This window comes from Hermetia illucens, chromosome 3 (genome assembly GCF_905115235.1).
Source record: "Hermetia illucens chromosome 3, iHerIll2.2.curated.20191125, whole genome shotgun sequence".
In the NCBI taxonomy this organism is placed as follows: Eukaryota; Metazoa; Arthropoda; class Insecta; order Diptera; family Stratiomyidae; genus Hermetia; species Hermetia illucens.
Window position 1 is genome coordinate 1,496,891 of NC_051851.1, and position 17,353 is coordinate 1,514,243.

The 17,353-nt window shown below is 40.8% G+C and overlaps 1 protein-coding gene across 3 annotated transcripts in view; it reads left to right on the forward strand.

The window, feature by feature from the left end:
• LOC119650958 (homeotic protein antennapedia) overlaps window positions 1-17,353 on the forward strand; it is a 366,183-nt gene that overhangs the window by 215,007 nt on the left and 133,823 nt on the right. The window contains exon 1 of one of the 3 annotated variants that reach the window (XM_038054203.1): window positions 13,747-15,362. The exons of the other annotated variants lie outside the window; for them this stretch is intronic. The gene's annotated coding sequence lies outside the window, so the exon portion shown is untranslated. Of the gene's footprint in view, window positions 1-13,746; window positions 15,363-17,353 lie in introns of those variants that run through there. 3 annotated transcript variants of the gene reach the window in all.

Sequence of the window (17,353 nt, forward strand, 5' to 3'; positions counted from 1 at the left end):
TCGCAGTTTTGTTCACAGAGATGGCTTAAGAGCCTTTACTCCAAAGAAAAAGCCATTGCTTTCCCAAAGAAATATTGAAAAAACGGGTTAAATGTGCTCATGAGTTTGTTAATAAGACAGAAGAGCTTTGGAAAACCATAATTTTTTGTGATGAGACTAAATTCTACATTTTCAGTTCCGATGGCCTGCATGTTGAAGAGTGGTCATTGCCTTAGAAGATCATAATATTGAGCCAACAGCTAAACACGGCGGTGGCAGTATCATGATGTGGGGTGCTACGGCATCTACAGGGCCAGGGTAACTACGTACAACCCAAGAAAACGTCACTAAAATAAGTTAACTTGACATAGGAAACCAGTACATACCAGCAACGGTTGTTATATTGGATTGTCATCTGATATAATGTTAGATCATTACAATGATCCAAAACCTCCTGCATAATGTCAAAAGAACTCTTGCTCAGCCACCTCGGAACTTGAATTTAAATCTGATTGGACACTTGTGGGCACACGTCAAAAAGGAGCTACGGAAAAGAGAGGTAAAAGTCAAAAAAAGGCTTCAAGAATCACATAAAGCATATCTGAAGGTTTTTTCCTCCAGAAGTTACCGAAAAATTTTAGGATCCATAAAAAAAGACCATTCGTAATTTTGAAAACTAATGCTCCCCACACAAAATATTAATTTGCTCAATTGTTATGATAAGTTTGTTCTCGTACTATTAAATTTGAAGTGTCCAAGTAGTTTTTTTTTTGGCTCATTTTTTTGGTTTTTTATCTATTTCTTTGTTTAAAATAAAACTAATCAAATAATAATAACGGTGAAAGGTGCTTATATAAATCTACTGTTTCTTCCCCAATAGGTTATTTAAAAATATAAACTGACTTCGAAGATATTTGATTTCAAAGTGTTTTGGAGTAACCGTCCAACTTCTTAATTGGTTGCCTGTATTTAAAGAAAAAGTTTCAAAATATATCCTTCTACCTCTTCTCGACAGGTTAATTTCCAAACAACCTAAATCTACTGTTCTTGTGCCGCGATAAACTTTTCTGAGTATCGAATAAATATGTGGCGATAAGAACAATGATTCGACGAAAATTTTCGCATTCCTCTTTTCTTTAAATAAAAATTGCCTAAGATAGTATCTCCAGGAGGATCAAATGCTTGACAGATTATGCTTATCCTTGCCACTCTCGTGTATGGAGATCATATGAGGAAACCGCGCAATAACCCCCAACAATCATTGTGGTCGATTGTCTGCAATATATTTCAGCTTTCTCCGGGACTTTTTTGTATAGCCAACATTCCTCTACAATTCTGCATTGGTTCTTCTAACAACACACCTACGCATATCTGGCTCATACGTCGCCGTATCACTTCAGGCAGTTGTTGCTGAAAGCTTGGAGATGCCTAATGACAGTCGCGGCCACTTTCCACTTTCCATGATCCATACCACATATATTTTTATCTGTCCGGATAGGTTTGTGGTAAGAGCCCTAAACCATCCCAACAGAAGGTCATAAATTGAATCCCATTGGTGGCTGACGGAGTTCTATCTTGACTGGAAGCCGGATACTAGTAGACTCAGTCGTGACTGAGCACCTGAGTCAAATCAGGCAAAAAATCTCTAGCTAATGCAATGCTGACAACATTGCTCTCTAGTGTACAGTTACGGCCTTCAAATACAGCGTTATTGGAGGTTTCAAGGATTTTATATTTTTATATGCTCTCCAGATATCAATTTACGAAAGTTTATCAAGAAATGATGTCAAAGTAAAGGAGTGACTTACGTTTTCGTCCAGGCTAGAGACAAACTCATCAGGTGTTGCCTCACATCTGCCTTCCCCACCAGCGTGATCGAAGTGGTTACTGGGTGTTCTTCGCTATTCCGCTTCAACAGTTCAAGCCTAAGCCGGCCCAAGCAGAACCTAGGGGAGACAGCTTTTTTTTTCCTATATGGTTCTTTCCATGAAGGTAAGCTCCAGATAGGGCCTTGCATCAAAACTGAGTAAACAACCCTATACGCTATATGTTAGCCTTGGGCCACCTATATTTGGCAATATTATCACTTGTGATGTAGTATAAGCAGATGCTTTTCATTTTATCATTGCTTTTCATTTTGTCATTTTGTCACTAGACTCTCAAGATTTGCATTCAAGATTAGTTTTTGACCGATCGTAATTATAATACAAAAACGCGATTCATGCCAGATGTGCAAAGCGTGATGTAAGAGCACACAAAGACAATGCAGAGGACGCTGCATTTTATCTCATCAAACACTAAACGACAAGACCATGAAAGAATTGACACATCCTCTTCAGGTTTCACTGTTAGCTCTACGTACTAGAGGAATGCAAGAAGTTTCGACAAGGAACTTGAATACAATCGTCAAAAGTTAAGGAAGAAATAACCAAATTACCATCTTCACAAGCTCGAAGTTAAACGATGGCCAGAAGTCCATTCTAATTGACCGAAGTTGACCTAAAAAGTCAACGAAATTGACCGTAAATACCCACCCGTAAATAATGCAAATCCACATTTCAGGCCCTTACCTACCATTTACCAAAATTTCATGTGTCATTTACCAAAACCGTATATGTCTTTAAGCTGATGCGTGGGACTGCATCGGAGTATGAAAAACGAAAAAAGGGGAAAATCGGCCAAGCGCGTGAAGCCGTACAACTCCAGACCCAAGTGCTGCAAACGAGAGAGGAGATCCACGGCGGATCCTCAATCAATGCTTTTCCTGCCGTAGATCTTTATTGAGTAATAAACCTTCACAACGAAAAACGGTTTCGTCCAGGGCAGAAGCAACTCATCAGATGTCGACCTGGTATAGGTTTGAACTTTGGACGGATTTCACTTCAATATAATTCGCACTCATGTCGTGTTTGCGAATTCTCTAAAAAATTGAATTGACTGACACTGAGGACTAAAGAGATGATCCCAAAAACGTTAAGTTTCCTCAAATTATTTCAAATGCTTGTTACAACGGAATCCACAAACGAAGAAACCTCACTGACCTTATCTAGCTACAGAAGAAAATTGAACCACTTTGGTACCAAATTAAGGAATGGTGTTAACTGTATCCAGTAAATCCAGAAAATATTACATGGAACGACAACATCACCGGGGAAGTGAACAGCCTCATATATTTTTGGCAAGTTCATTCTATTCCCCCATTTCCACAAAAACTGGATGACCTCAAATATAACTTTGTTCTCCAAACTTGGCAATGACCCAACACAAGTGACCTCATACAGACCTACTAGCCTAGTACCCATATTATCAGGGAAGTTTATGTTTATGAACATTTCGCTCGCTAAGATGAGAATCCCAACGTATCAGTTTGGTTTCCGTGGAAAGCAGGATACAATTGAGCCAGACAATTATTTGTTTACCTAAATTGACACATTGGTAGAGGAAGCTTCTAGTCATAACTCAGTCTTCCGAGAAAGTATGACACAAAGGTCACTTTCACAACCCGTGACTACGACATTAATGGGGGAGTGTATTAGGCTCTATGTTATACCTAATACGCAGATGACAATGTAATCATATGAATATTTGCTGGTGATACGGCTTTTATAACGATGCATTTAGATTCAAATAGGGTAGCACGTAATCTGTCACTACATTTGAAGTGAGCGAAGCTTGCCCTTGGAGAGCTGATCGAAAGTGTCGCTCTATCGTTCGGTGAAATCGATATGGACACATGGAATCTAGTTATCAAACGTTGAATTGCTATAACTAGTCTAGTTGAAGATACTATGGATTTCCTATGGTAACACATCGTTCAATAAGTCCCGGGACTAACTATGAAAACAACATTTTATCGGCAAAATTCTTTATTATTCATCAACATAATCTCCTTCGAGGGTAATACAATCATTCCAACGCTTCTCTAACTTTTCAATGCCATGTTTGTAGAACGATTTGTCTTTTGACTCAAAATAAGCCTCAGTAGCAGCGATCACCTCCTCATTTGAGCCAAATCTTTTTCCCTGGAGCATCTTTTTGAGATCCGCAAAGAGCCAGCAGTCGCTGGGGGCCAGATCCGGCGAGTACGGAGGATGAGGAAGCAGTTGGATTGACTTGTGGCACGGTGCGTTGTCTTGATGAAAGATGACTTTCTTCTTCTTCATGTGTGGGCGTTTTTTCGTTATTTCGGCCTTCAAACGATCCAATAACACCATGTAGTAGTCGCTATTGATGGTTTTTCCTTCTTCGAGGTAGTCAATGAAAATTATACCATTCGCATCCCAGAATACGGACGCCATCACTTTGCTGGCCGACTGTTGTGTTTTTGGACGCTTCGGGCGGCTTTTACCGGTCGTACGCCATTCAGGTGACTGCCGACTTGACTCCGGAATGAAATGGTGAATCCATGTTTCGTCCACTGTCACATATCGACGCAAAAAATCCTGTTTATTGCGAGTAAACAGTGCCAAACAGATCTCCGAATCATTGATACGTTGTTGCTTTTGTTCCATTGTGAGCAAACGCGGCACCCATTTGGAAAAAACCTTTTTCATAGCCAATTTTTGGTGCAAAATAGTAAATGCACTACCAGTTGATATGTTCACCATCTTAGCTATCTCGCGCACTTTCATTTTGCGGTCAGCCATCACGATTTTCAATACTTGCTTGGTGTTTTTGGGAGTTACTCCCTCATTTGGCCGACCCGAACGTTCCGCATCATTTGTATCAGCACGACCGCGTTTCACGTCGAAAACCACCGACAAATGGTTGTTTTCGACGGGGTAGAGTCCGGATAACGTTTTTCAAGCCATTGCTGAGCTTGAACAGTGTTTTTTCCCCATTAGAAAACAATGTTTTATCAACACACGAAACTCGTTTTGGTCCATTTTTTCACGATTGCAAAGGTAGCGTCAGTTTAACCACTATAGCTTTCTTGGTTATGTTTCGAATTACATCAAATTTTGACACATCTTATCTGAAGGTTGGTACTTCTGAACCTTGGTATATAAATGGCATTATTAGCGCCATTTCTATGCTAGTCCCGGGACTTATTGAACGATGTGTTAATTTTTCGTTTAAATGCAGATATATCTCTGCGAATATAGTAAAATCCAAATCGATATAAGGCGACAATTTTAAGATTTTCTAATCTGTCTTCAAGGAAATCTTTGCATAAAGACTTTTGGAAAACTTTCAAAAATGCAGTAGTATGTGCGTAAACTCAATACTTTTCATTCGTTACATATAAAACCTAACTGACAAAAAAAAGATATTTTTCGTCAATGAAATTTGATGATTACTATTTCTATCTGGGACTTATAAGCCTTAGTTGAGAGCTATCGGTATCCATTTGACAATTTAGACATGCAACACTGGCTAAACTATATTCCATCACTATATCAAGTTTGGATGTATTCTCACACTAAACTAGATACACAGAAAAAGTGTTAACCGAACACTTCAGTTTTTCTTTTTTATTTGCCCGTTCCATGTAGTATCAGATCTAGTTCCAACTTATTGACATCTCAAGTGGTCCATATACATATATTATCTGTAAGATGCTGGGGACTATTGGAGAGGCTGCGGGTGCTCAAGATCTGTAGGCGTTGAAAATGTCTTTACTCTTGTAGAGCTAACTGAATAAAGTGCCATCAATTGAGAACAAATTAAGTTAGATTCTGTCCTTAATAACAGCTAAATCGTCATGTGTTCCGTAGTATCTGTTCTTGTTGTCTTGGAATTGAAGAAAAAAGTTGATTATTTCGATGTAGGTATAATACTTATGTGAACATGGAGGATGCAAAATGTGCTGAATTATCCACAACTGCCCATAGCACAACCACTTTCATTTTCACGGATGGGGTAGGTAAAATCACGTATGAATCTGTGATATGAAAGATACTTCAGGGGAAAACCACTCTTTGATCGCTACAATATTGAGGCGGCGAGTAAAGAAAATTGAGTAAGTAAATTCCTGCCTCTGTGGTGAAAGGCAGCTCATTTATATCCTCGTGAACGTAATGTTGCTTTTTCTGTGTGAAGTGGATACTGGACCATGTCTGTGAAGCCACGACACTAAAGCACAAAGTATCTTTCGATAGTACTTCACTATCTGCAAGTGACTTCCTTGGTGAGATTGAACACAGCTTGAGTGACCTGCAGGTCGGTCGATTGAAAGGTATTCTGTAAAATGCAATTCGACTGCACAACGTTGTCATGTCAGCCCCAGCTCCAACTCCAACTCCGACTCCAACTCCCGGTACTTCCTCTATTGAATTCGTCGCTATCAGCTCATCGAATCTAATGGACATTTTCAATTTCCTGTGAAATGAATTTTTCATGACACCGACGACGGCGACGGGTTTCAGCTATTTTTTACACTTCGGCGAGTTTAAAGGGGTCGTTCGATGCCGCCACGAGTGAATAGGAGATAGCGAAGGCTGCGAGAAATACGCAAACGGGCTTGCAAGGTGCTGAAATAATCAGCCTTGCGGCATCGTGGGGTTGAGAGAGAATAGGCCAAGTCGAGCTCAGCTTAAAATTTGTGCCGATGGTGCGAAAAACCCGAAGCTAGGCCAAACTGAGGGAGCTGCATTTAAGGGTGCACGGAACGTGGCGTGCGAAACGAGCCCGTCAAAAGCATAAGCCTCTAGCGGAGCTACAAAAACAATTGGCTGCCGTGGATCAAATCAAATCGCCAATGGTACTTCCTGCTGCGGAGTGGGGTCCCTGAGGATGTGCGTTGTTTACGGGAAGTCTCACGGACAGGATTCAACAGAGTGCAACCCAGATACTATATATAGGAGGCTATATAGCCCTCAACAGAGTAGATACGAATCTTTTACTGTGTTACCGCGATAAACATTTTCTTATGCAGAAGACGTACTTCGAACTTTCCCCGTATACTCCGGTATCTGAAGATGGCAAGTCAGTATTTGGTTGGCTTTTGATTAAAGTCCGATTCGACTATTTCGCCGAATATAAAAGAAAATGAGAAGAATTTCCTGCTCCTTGTAGTCTCGCTCTCGAAACCCCATTTAAGCGGTAACTCACAAGCGACTAAAATCCGAGTAGTAGCGGACAAAATGAAAAATCAACACCGCCGCCAGTTTGAATGAAATGGAAACGACAGCATTTTCCAGCCATACTCACACACACTCCCCAGTAGGCGCACAGCATGAGTTTTCCGGCTCGATGGCTGATAGTCAATAGGTCGGTGTGAGTGTGTGTATCAGACACGTTCCTTGCAAAACAGAGAGCGAATTTTCACTACAGTCCTATCTGAAAATGTTGGCACAGCTGATTGCAGTGCATGGCTGACTCCAGGCAGGACATGTACGGAGATAGTGAGTTTGGAAAGGGGTCATCGGAGTGGGAAGGGATGATGGGAAAGTGGCTGTTAGCATTGGAAACGAGAGAAGAACCCGTCAATGGCAGCTCTTCGTATGAATGTTCAAGTTATGGTGCGGAGTGAAGAATGGGATAAGCGAAACGATAGCTGCAAATTGGTCTGGTTGAGCTGCTCCGAATCCGACAATGGACGACTCCGATTCGAGGCTGGTTTCGTACTGTTATGGATACGACCAGCTTTGATCTGACTACACATTCGGGTTACATAGATAGATACTTGTATTTCGGATTGGTTTACATATAGAATTACACGTTCGTATACATGTATTTCTGTATATATATCAACGTAAATAGCTACATATGGCCATGTACACTCAGGCGAATTTCATAGCGCCGATGATACTTTTCATGGAAAATAAAATTCGAGGTACGCTTTCTCATTTCTCGACATGTTTTCAATCTAATTTTAAAATAAAGTGATGGTTTTCATGGAAATTTAATGAAAAATGTACACATTTTTCCTGTTGAGTCCTTTATATAGCATAGAATATTAACGTCGGCCTTCCCTTCTTTTGAGGGTCTTCCCTTGCTCTATTTTTAATGAGGCTATTCTGAAGGTTCACTTCATCACATTTAATTGTTGTACAAGTAATAAACCGGCAGTATTAGAACAAGCACAAAGATAAATATGAACATCCATGATCAAAACCAGGATTCGAAGCCGGGCCTCAGACTCAAGAAATCATTTTACACTACTTTAACGTTCGAATTTGTCAAAAACAAATTTAAAGGTTTTTAAAGGTAATTTTTATGCCTGTCTGTCTCGTCTGTCAAACTCAATCAAATCAGTTCACTGTCTGTTAGTCTCGTTTTTTTGTTTCTGCCTTTGGAAGGAAGAAAAGTTCAAACTCTATCCCTGGCTTCTACCAGACGGTTGAATGAGACTCTTACTCACTGAAACAACCTCCTTATCCTTGACTTACCCGCGGTTCTGCCATTACGGGATTACGTCGCAGGACAGGATCAATTACGAACTGTAGCTCGTGTTGTTATTTACTACTTTACTCTGAAGCTCCTCCATACTCAGCAGAAGCTAGCATGTGGTCCAGGATATTCTCGGGTGACAACGTCACCTCGACGTCTTTTTCCACTTCTGCCCTGTTTGCGACGAACCTTGGGCAGTTAAAAATCAAATGGAATTGTCTTGCATGTCGGGCAATATGAGAGTCGTCATACCCGAAACGATAAAGGTGTGCGCAATACCTTCCATGCCTCCGGTTAGAAATTGAGTTAGGTCGTACTTTCGTTTGATCCAGTTTGACACATCTGGGATAGATCTATGAGTTCAGCGTCGTTTAAGTAAATCATCCCATCTGTTTCGCCACTTCAGAATAGCTTCACTTCATGCTATTTGTCGACGATAAGTACAGGGCTTGCCGGTCATAGTGGCGTCGATCTCCTTTCGCCTAGATTTTGTTGGGAACTATGCCACATCCTGCTTTGTCTGATGTTGTACAGTAAGCGCACGACGTTCGCAATGCACTCAATCAATATGAGGCCGTGGTTTTGCTCTTATTTGCTTCTTCCTTCAATACCGAGGCCTAGACGGGAGCTGCATAAACCAAGGTGGAATTGACAGCTCTTGAGATAACAAGCAACTCCAGAAGCCTTTCTTGCTAAACTCTCAAGTTGCGCTGTTGTTTGCGAACATATGATGCATTTCCCAATCCTGACCTTCATTGATGTTTGCGTCCTTCACTTCCTACGATCAAAACTATCTTTTGTTTATGCTTTGTAGATGTCAGACCAGCGTTTCCTAGCCAAAATTTGATTTAAAAATTTACACCATTTATGAGGATTTCGATCTCTTTAATATACCCATGATGTTGTCTGTGAAGTCAAAAGCACCATTTCTTTGGAAAGCTGTAACATAAAAATTCCTTATGGGACCCCGCAGGTTGTTCGTTACGTCTTAGGTCCACTGTCCGGAATATAACACAGTAGCCTCTCGCGAAGGAATTCTATGACTATGCGCACCGGGAGCGACTATTTTGTCTAAAACCGCAATTATTCTGTTTCTTGTTATCTGTCAGTCTGTCTGTCTGTTCGACTGTCTGCTTGCTGTTAAATATTTCATAAAAAAACTTTAAGAATTATGCGCTGAATGGTATTGCACAATCTGATAAAAGGACCGAAAATGCCATGCGTAGTATCATTTCATGTTGCTGTATCACACTGAATCTCTCGGTAAAACTGCAATATTTGAAGTAGATGAAAGGAGATTGATGAAGTTGCAGTGTGGGTCAGAAATTTCAGATGTCTATTTTTATTTCGACAATTATTATCGCAGTAAATTGCATTCTTCGTGTTAGCCCATACAAGGTCAAATCTGTTGATTTTCGAAGACATAGGGACTGTGATCCCTGTACTGAAATGGCCGCCCAAATTATTACTTTTGGCGAATGCTGGTGATTTCAATGGCTTGATATTATTTCCTGCGGCCCAGTAATGGTAACTTTGTTTTCTGACGTGCCTTTTTAAAGGAAAATTGGCTTCGTCAGAAAAGAGACTATTGTTGAAGGACCGAAAGCGCATGGGATATTGTTCCCACGAAAACAATGAAAATTTCGGTCACTTTGCTTCAATTTCTACATTAATTTGAATCCTTTAAGTTCTAACATCATTGATTGTTTTCTCTATACTTGTTGGCCTTGACTGACCCACAGGTCTTTGATTGAAAATCTATCTAAGCTAGATGTACAACCTAATCAACATGGAGCAATGATTTAGATCATACAATCTGAGTTCAGGACAAACTAAACTTTGAACAGTAATGCGCGATTAGTAGCGCGGGGTTAGTAGAATTACGTAATTTTTGTTATTTAACCATTCTGGGGAGCAGGACTACCATGAAGTCAATTGGTTTTCTTGCTACCTGGCAAGCAGCAACAAATCAGTACCAACGAATTCTGATCTGTTGTTAATGTCCTTTTCGATATGGACAAAGTCATCTATCGATCAACAAAATTATCTCGGTCTGTAGACAAATCTTGGGAGCCAACCTTAAGGATATTGATAGGCAATGAGAGGGAAAACCCTGTTACCTGTATGCGATGTGATTGAAAGCCGGAAGTGGCAATGGGTGGGTCTCACAATAAGGAGAGGCGACAGTTTTTATGATTATACCACGCGGTGGAAGAAACTCTGCCAAGATGGCAAGATGGGAGTTTGTCGCCCTAAGAGTACTTGATGCAAAACAGTAGAGAAGGAGTGCAGGAATCTCGGGAAGTTCTGGAGAGAGCTGTTACATCGATGTAATTTTCTGGCCCGCATTCGAGGTTTGAAAATTCAAATTTGAAATTTTAAATCTGGGTTGTCAAACTTCAACCGCGGAAAGGAAATTTATCGTTGTGGCACACTGCACCCCGAATTTAGGGCGAACTTCAATGTGAAAGTTTCAAAAACCTAAAGAGACTCTCAGGTGAAATTTTCGGTGGTATCAACCCGTCTCGAGACTTCACGTCTCTGTTAGAGTTTGATGGGTTTAGTTTCTTTGACTATTGAGTCCAGATCTCTGTGTCCTCACAGGCAAACCTGTTGGGGGAGTTTGGTTGGTTTGCAGCCTTGGTGACCGTGTTGATGCCAAGGCGATGCAACATCGTACTTTCATCATAGCAGGTATGGCGCCCAACGTGGGGCCACAGTTGTTGCGTTTGTAACAAAGCTGAAAGGCATTTTAGTGAACCGTGAACGATAGCGCGTAGGTTTGATTGTGCATATACCCCACTAAGGGGTGAATGGCAATCAAATAATGAGAGTATTAATGTCTGATGCTAACTAGTCCTAAAGGGTGAACAGCTGCGGATACATGAGTGCTTAATGAAATGTTGCGTCAGAGTCCATCTCATCTTAACATAGTTGGCGCCCAACTTGGGGCCATTGTTGCATTCGTAACAGAGTTGAAGTGTATTTTAGCGAACCGCGAACGGTGGCGCGTAGGTTTGGTTGGTGCGCTATATCCCACTAAGGGGTAAATGGCAACCAAATAATGAGAAAATTAATCTCTGATGCCGACTACCTTCAAAGTTTGACAAGCTGCAAATACGTGAGTGTTTAATGAAATGTTGTGGGAGAGTTTCTCATCTTAATAGACTTGGCGCCCAACGTGGGGCCACAGTTGTTGCGTTCGAAACAGAACTGAAAGGCATTTTAGCAAACCGCCAACGATGGGGCGTAGGTGTGGTTGGTGCGCTTTACCCCACTAATGGGTAACTGGCAATCATGCAATGAGAGAATTAATCTCTCATTCGAACTACCCCCAAAGTTTGACAAACTGCAAATACGTGAGGGTTTAATGAAATATTGTGTGAGTCCACCTCATCTTAACGTAGTTGGCGCCCAACGTGGGGCCACAGTGTTTGCGTTCGTAACAGAGCTGAAGATCATTTTAACGAACCGTGAACGATGGCGCGTAGGTTTGGTTGGTGCGCTATACCCCACTAAGGGGTAAATGGCAATCAAATAATGAAAGAATTAATCGGTGATGCCAACTAGTCCCAAAGGTTGAAAAGCTGCGGATACGTGAGTGTTTAATGAAATGTTGTGTGAGAGTCCATCTCATCTAAACAGAGTTGGCGCCCAACGTGGGGCCACAGTTGTTGCGTTCGTAACAAAGCTGAAGCGCATTTTAGCGAAAAGCGAAGGATGGGGCGTAGATGTGGTTGGTGCATTTTACCCCACTAATGGGTAACTGGCAATCAAATAATGAGAGAATTAATCTCTGATGCCAACTAGTCCCAAAGGCTGAAAAGCTGCGGATAAGTGAGCATTTAATGAAATGTTGTGTGAGAGTCCATCTCATCTTAACAGAATTGGCGCCCAACGTGGGGCCACCGTTGTTGCGTCCGTAACAGAGCTGAAGGGCATTTTAGCGAACGATGGGGCGTAGGTGTGGTTGGTACACTATACGCCACTAATGGGTAACTGGCAATCAAATAATGAGAGTATTGATGTCTGATGCTAACCAGTCCCAAACGTTGAAATGCTGCGGATATGTAAGTGCTTAATGAAAGGTTGTGTGAGAGTCCACCTCATCTTTACAGAGTTGGCGCCCAACGTGGGGCGACAGGTTTTGCATTTGTAACAAAGCTGAAGCGCATTTTAGCGAACCGCGAACGATGACGCGTAGGTTTGGTTGGTGTACCATATCCCACTAAGAGGTAACTGGCAATCAAACACTGAGAGAATTAATGTCTGATGCTAACTAGTCCCAAAGGTTGAAAAGCTGCGAAAACGTGAGTGTTTAATGAAATGTTGTGTGAGGTTTGATCTTATCTTAACAGAGTTGGCGCCCAACGTGGGTTCATAGTTGTTGCATCGAAACAGAGCTGAAGGGTATGTTTGCGAACGATGGGGCGTAGGTATGGTTGGTGCATTATACGCCACTAATGGGTAACTAGTAATCAAATAGTGAGAGAATTAATGTCTGATGCAAACTACCTCCAAAGTTTGGCAAGCTGCAAATACGTAAGTGTTTAATGAAATGTTGTGTGAGGTTTCATCTCATCTTCACCGAGTTGGCGCCCAACGTGGGGCGACAGTTGTTGCGTTCGTAACAGAGCTGAAGCGCATTTTAGCGAACCGCGAACGATGACGCATAGGTTTGGTTGGTGTACCATATCCCACTAAGGGGTAACTGTCAATCAAATACTGAGAGAATTCATGTCTGATGCTAACTAGTCCCAAAGGTTGAAAAGCTGCGAAACGTGAGTGTTTAATGAAATGTTGTGTGAGGTTTCATCTCATCTTAACCGAGTTGGCGCCCAACGTGGGGCCTCAGGTTTCGCGTTCGTAGCAGAGCTGAAGGGCATTTCAGCGAACCGCGAACAATGGGCCGTTTTCAATCATACAGAAACCTCATTTTTACCTATGTTATCAGCATTTTTTGACGAAGTGAACATATTCCAATTTGAAATCATTCACAACTCAGCTCGTTATCCGTGAATTTTATCTAGGACCGAAATTATGTACACCATCCCCTTCCAATTCTTTGCAGGTACAAAAGACTTCTCAACTGAAGCCAAATGACCATCGCGCAGTGTATATAAATCTAACGTCGGTACATAAGCTGAAGGTTGGCCGGTGCATGTTTGCGAAGGAAAACATTGCCCGTAGCATGGAAGGCGAAGCAACATCACAATGAGCGACGGGAAATGGCAACACATAGCGTGGCTAGCAACATGGGACCAAGGCTGAGTCTGACTCACGTTCTGCTCACGGGAGGGTCACGGGCGGCGGTGGTGATGTTGCTCGGGTCTTGGGAAATGTTTAGCGGGAAAACACTGTGTGCGGGGTGTTGCCAGGCTGCTCTCCTCAATCAGACCGCCTATTGGTGTGCTTTTGCTTTTTTCCATCAAAACTTTTAGTGTTTGCATGACATTCGGGAAAATCAGACCTGTTTGCGGATCTATGTTGATTCGTCTGAATTCTGATTCGTTCTCGCCTCGACTTTCGTACGTTTGGATTCGATTCACGCGGCGCGGTTTGTTGTAGCTCGCATCTGATTGCCAGCAGCATTCTTATCGGGAGCATAGCATTTGCGAAGGCAGATGTCATTGGCGGGGTCTTTTGCAGTATCCTAATTTGCTTAACATTCAAATGACTGGTGGCTTATTAAGTCGGCGTTCTGTTGAAAGCACGAATAAATTAACACCACCCGCCGTGCATCCTGCCGTTTCGCGGAATCATCTGATTCGCAATTTCGCGCCCGCAGTTTGTTATTGAATGGAAGACATAGCGACCACGAAATCGCAGGAGATCAAACCTGTTCTTAACCTTGAAATAAAAATTAAGGCGACGACAACGAAGACGACAAGAAGGTGACCGATTGTTAGTTATCGCGTGACACATTTACCCAGCAACATTTTTCAAGAACGGTTTAAACGGTTCATCGGCGTTACGGGATCTTGTGTTTGGGCCCAAGCAACTCTCCGTTTTCGTCACGTGCTCTGCCGGTTGTACCCGTAGATACTGCAAAAATAAGACCAGATACAAATATCGGGGACTAACATATAAATAAATAATAAATCAAGTTCGGGGAGTTTTGTGCGTTTGGCGCGAAAAGTTGGATTGTTGTTACTACGAATAACGACAAACGATGGATAAGAACGGATAAGAGAGCAACGTTCCAAGTTAATGATGAATTGGTTTCTCGGACTTGCCTCTAATTGATTAACGCGAATTATGTGAGAATATTCAGTTTCGTGACGGTCTTTTGAGTTCCCTGTTTAGTTGGTTTTTGTCTATAAATGGAGTAATAAATTAGTATCAATCGTGGAACTGAATTGTTGGAGTGAATGAATCCTGGAGGAAAGAAGGACTCTCATATGTGCCCTTGCAATGTTGCTTCGTCTCCACATCAGTGATAACATTCATATTGAAAGCAGAAACAGCCCTCATTACTGTTTATAGCTAATTGTCATATTGGCCATAAGTCTTATAAGGGGATTCCCCGGGTCCTCGTTTCGACATATCATAGTCTTGAAGCACGGTGAACAGCAAATTGTTTATAAATGCCCAACGGTCGTAACCGCACTAGTGTTAATCCTGGATCATAGAATTGCACGGAACTAACGAATTAATTAATGATGTGGCCGACACTGCTGAAAACATGATAGTAGTGATTATTAGTCATTACATTCCTGGTAGTCCTTCCCGCATAGTTTACGATGTTTACAGCGAGCTGAATGCGACGTGAGCCAGCGTTTAACCATTGTCGCGTCCATTATTCCAGTTGCCGTAAATAAATAATATGCTGATGTGTGTGTACGCGACACTGCGGGAGTGCGTGGAGCCTGTTTTCAAAGTTTTACTCTACATATTCATCGGGTGTCTAGTAGCTTTGTAGATTGTGCATCATCCTAATTGGTTGTGATTTATTTTATGTGTTAGGTGGATTAGATCTTGTTAACGTATTGTACCGTACAAGTGCGAAGAGGTGGTTGACATATTTACACTTGTAGCTCGGGAAAAAGGTAATTATTATTTACTATAGAAATTGCTTTGATGCTTTGAGTGGGAATTTTATGGTGATGATTTTACAAGGGCCTTGTGCCGATAAGAAGTACTGGTTCTGTGTCGAAGTCTGAAGGATACCATAGATAAGGCACTTATCATGTGATAATATTCTAGAAAAAATCTGTGGTCTGGCGGTCCTTTTAAGTTTTGGGGGTGGTTTTCTTTGTTAGTTCACTTCTGCTAAAATTTATGTTACTATCCCGACAATGGTCGTAAAAAGTCATTCTTGCCCTACTTTCATTCATATAAGATTTTTGTAATATTTATTAATAAACCATTACTGCCTAGTTTAATTTCAATTGAGCATTTGGACAGTGCAGCCTTCCTTCTTTCCTTATTACTTTAAAATAAAGGACGGTCAGATTTGGACCCCACATAGGGCTCATCACAAGTGACACAAACCATCTTAGTGATGTAGTATTCAAGAAAGTATTTGAAAGCCTCTGATTTTAATTGTATATCATCTTGGGCTCAAGGATGGCCGAAAATTTATGATCCTATCAATCATTCTTTTTATAATCTGGATAACTAGGATGATTACGATTTTCGTAGCGCCGCTTGCTTTTGCTAAAATGTGCTAAAATGAGACGTCCCGGTTAGTTTTCAAGATATCGAAGGCTGAAATTTTCGGCTTTCCCCATAATCATGAAATATATTTCCCTGCGTTATTCGTCTGAAAACATAATTGATGACTGATTTATTGTTAATTTCGTGTTAAATTAATATATTTCATTTTAATTTGTCGTTATTTAATAAAAAAATTCAATAAATTATTTTCCAACAATACAATTTAAAGAAATCCTCATGAACTTAATTTTTGAAACAACACCTCCATTTTATAAATTAAATAAATTAATTATTTTAATTTTTTTATTTTAATCATTATTTAATTGTAAATTCTTAATTTCGAAGCACATTATTGAAATATTTTAGACGTATTAGGCTAGAAAAGATCTATTGATCTTCTAGGCTTCGAATACGTCAGACACAATTCTACTATTATGTACAGCTATGGACAGAGAAATAGCACACTATTGACTTTTGGCGTAAAACACAAGTTTCACATTTTTCTTTAAAATATTTTATTTTGTAAGTTAATACGCACATTTGATCTTCAAAGTTTAAAAAAATTATAAAGTTAACATAGGTATTTCTTATGACAATTTTTTGTCGTAATTTTTAGCGCATATTGTTGGACGCAGAAATAGTACACTTGGAAATACCTTTAAACAAAGAAGAACATTTTTACAAAATGTTGCTAAGTCGTATCCAATTTTAATTTTATTACATATCATGTTGGTATTTGATGTTGTGGTCATGATTTTGAATGACTGCTTGATATCTGCGTGACAGGATCTCCGCCAATTTTGGCACTGGCTTTGGGGTATGGGGGACTACACTTCTTGAATACCTGCCCAAAGTTCAACTTCAATTTTTCAACCGACAACCACGTTATAGCCAATTTAGCTTTGGATCGTTATAGTCCTTAAAATCCACTCTATTGGCATGCAGCTGGAAGCATGGTATTCTTCAATATATTCAATCATTTTTGTCCACATACCCTCAATTCTGGTCACCGGCCCACCCGTAGTCAAGAAAATCTGCCCTATATCATTTGGTTACTACCACCGTGCTCCACAGTATTGCAGGTGTATCTAGGATTGTATACTTGATCCTTTGTGCGAAGAACAAACGCTTTAGCATCAGACCCAATGCTCTTTAGTTTGATCGCTCCAAAGCGCTCTTTTCAAAAATTCAAGGTCCTTGTTCACATGAGCCTGTACAAAATTCAGCCGCGCTTTCATATATTTTTTTTGGCAATAGGTGTTTTTTTTTTGTTGACGCGTCCAAATAGCCCTGCCTAGCCCCTGGAGTCGTCTTCTTACAAGTCTACTTGAAATATCTGTACCAAATTCTTCATTTATCTCAGTTATAAGTACACTTGAGC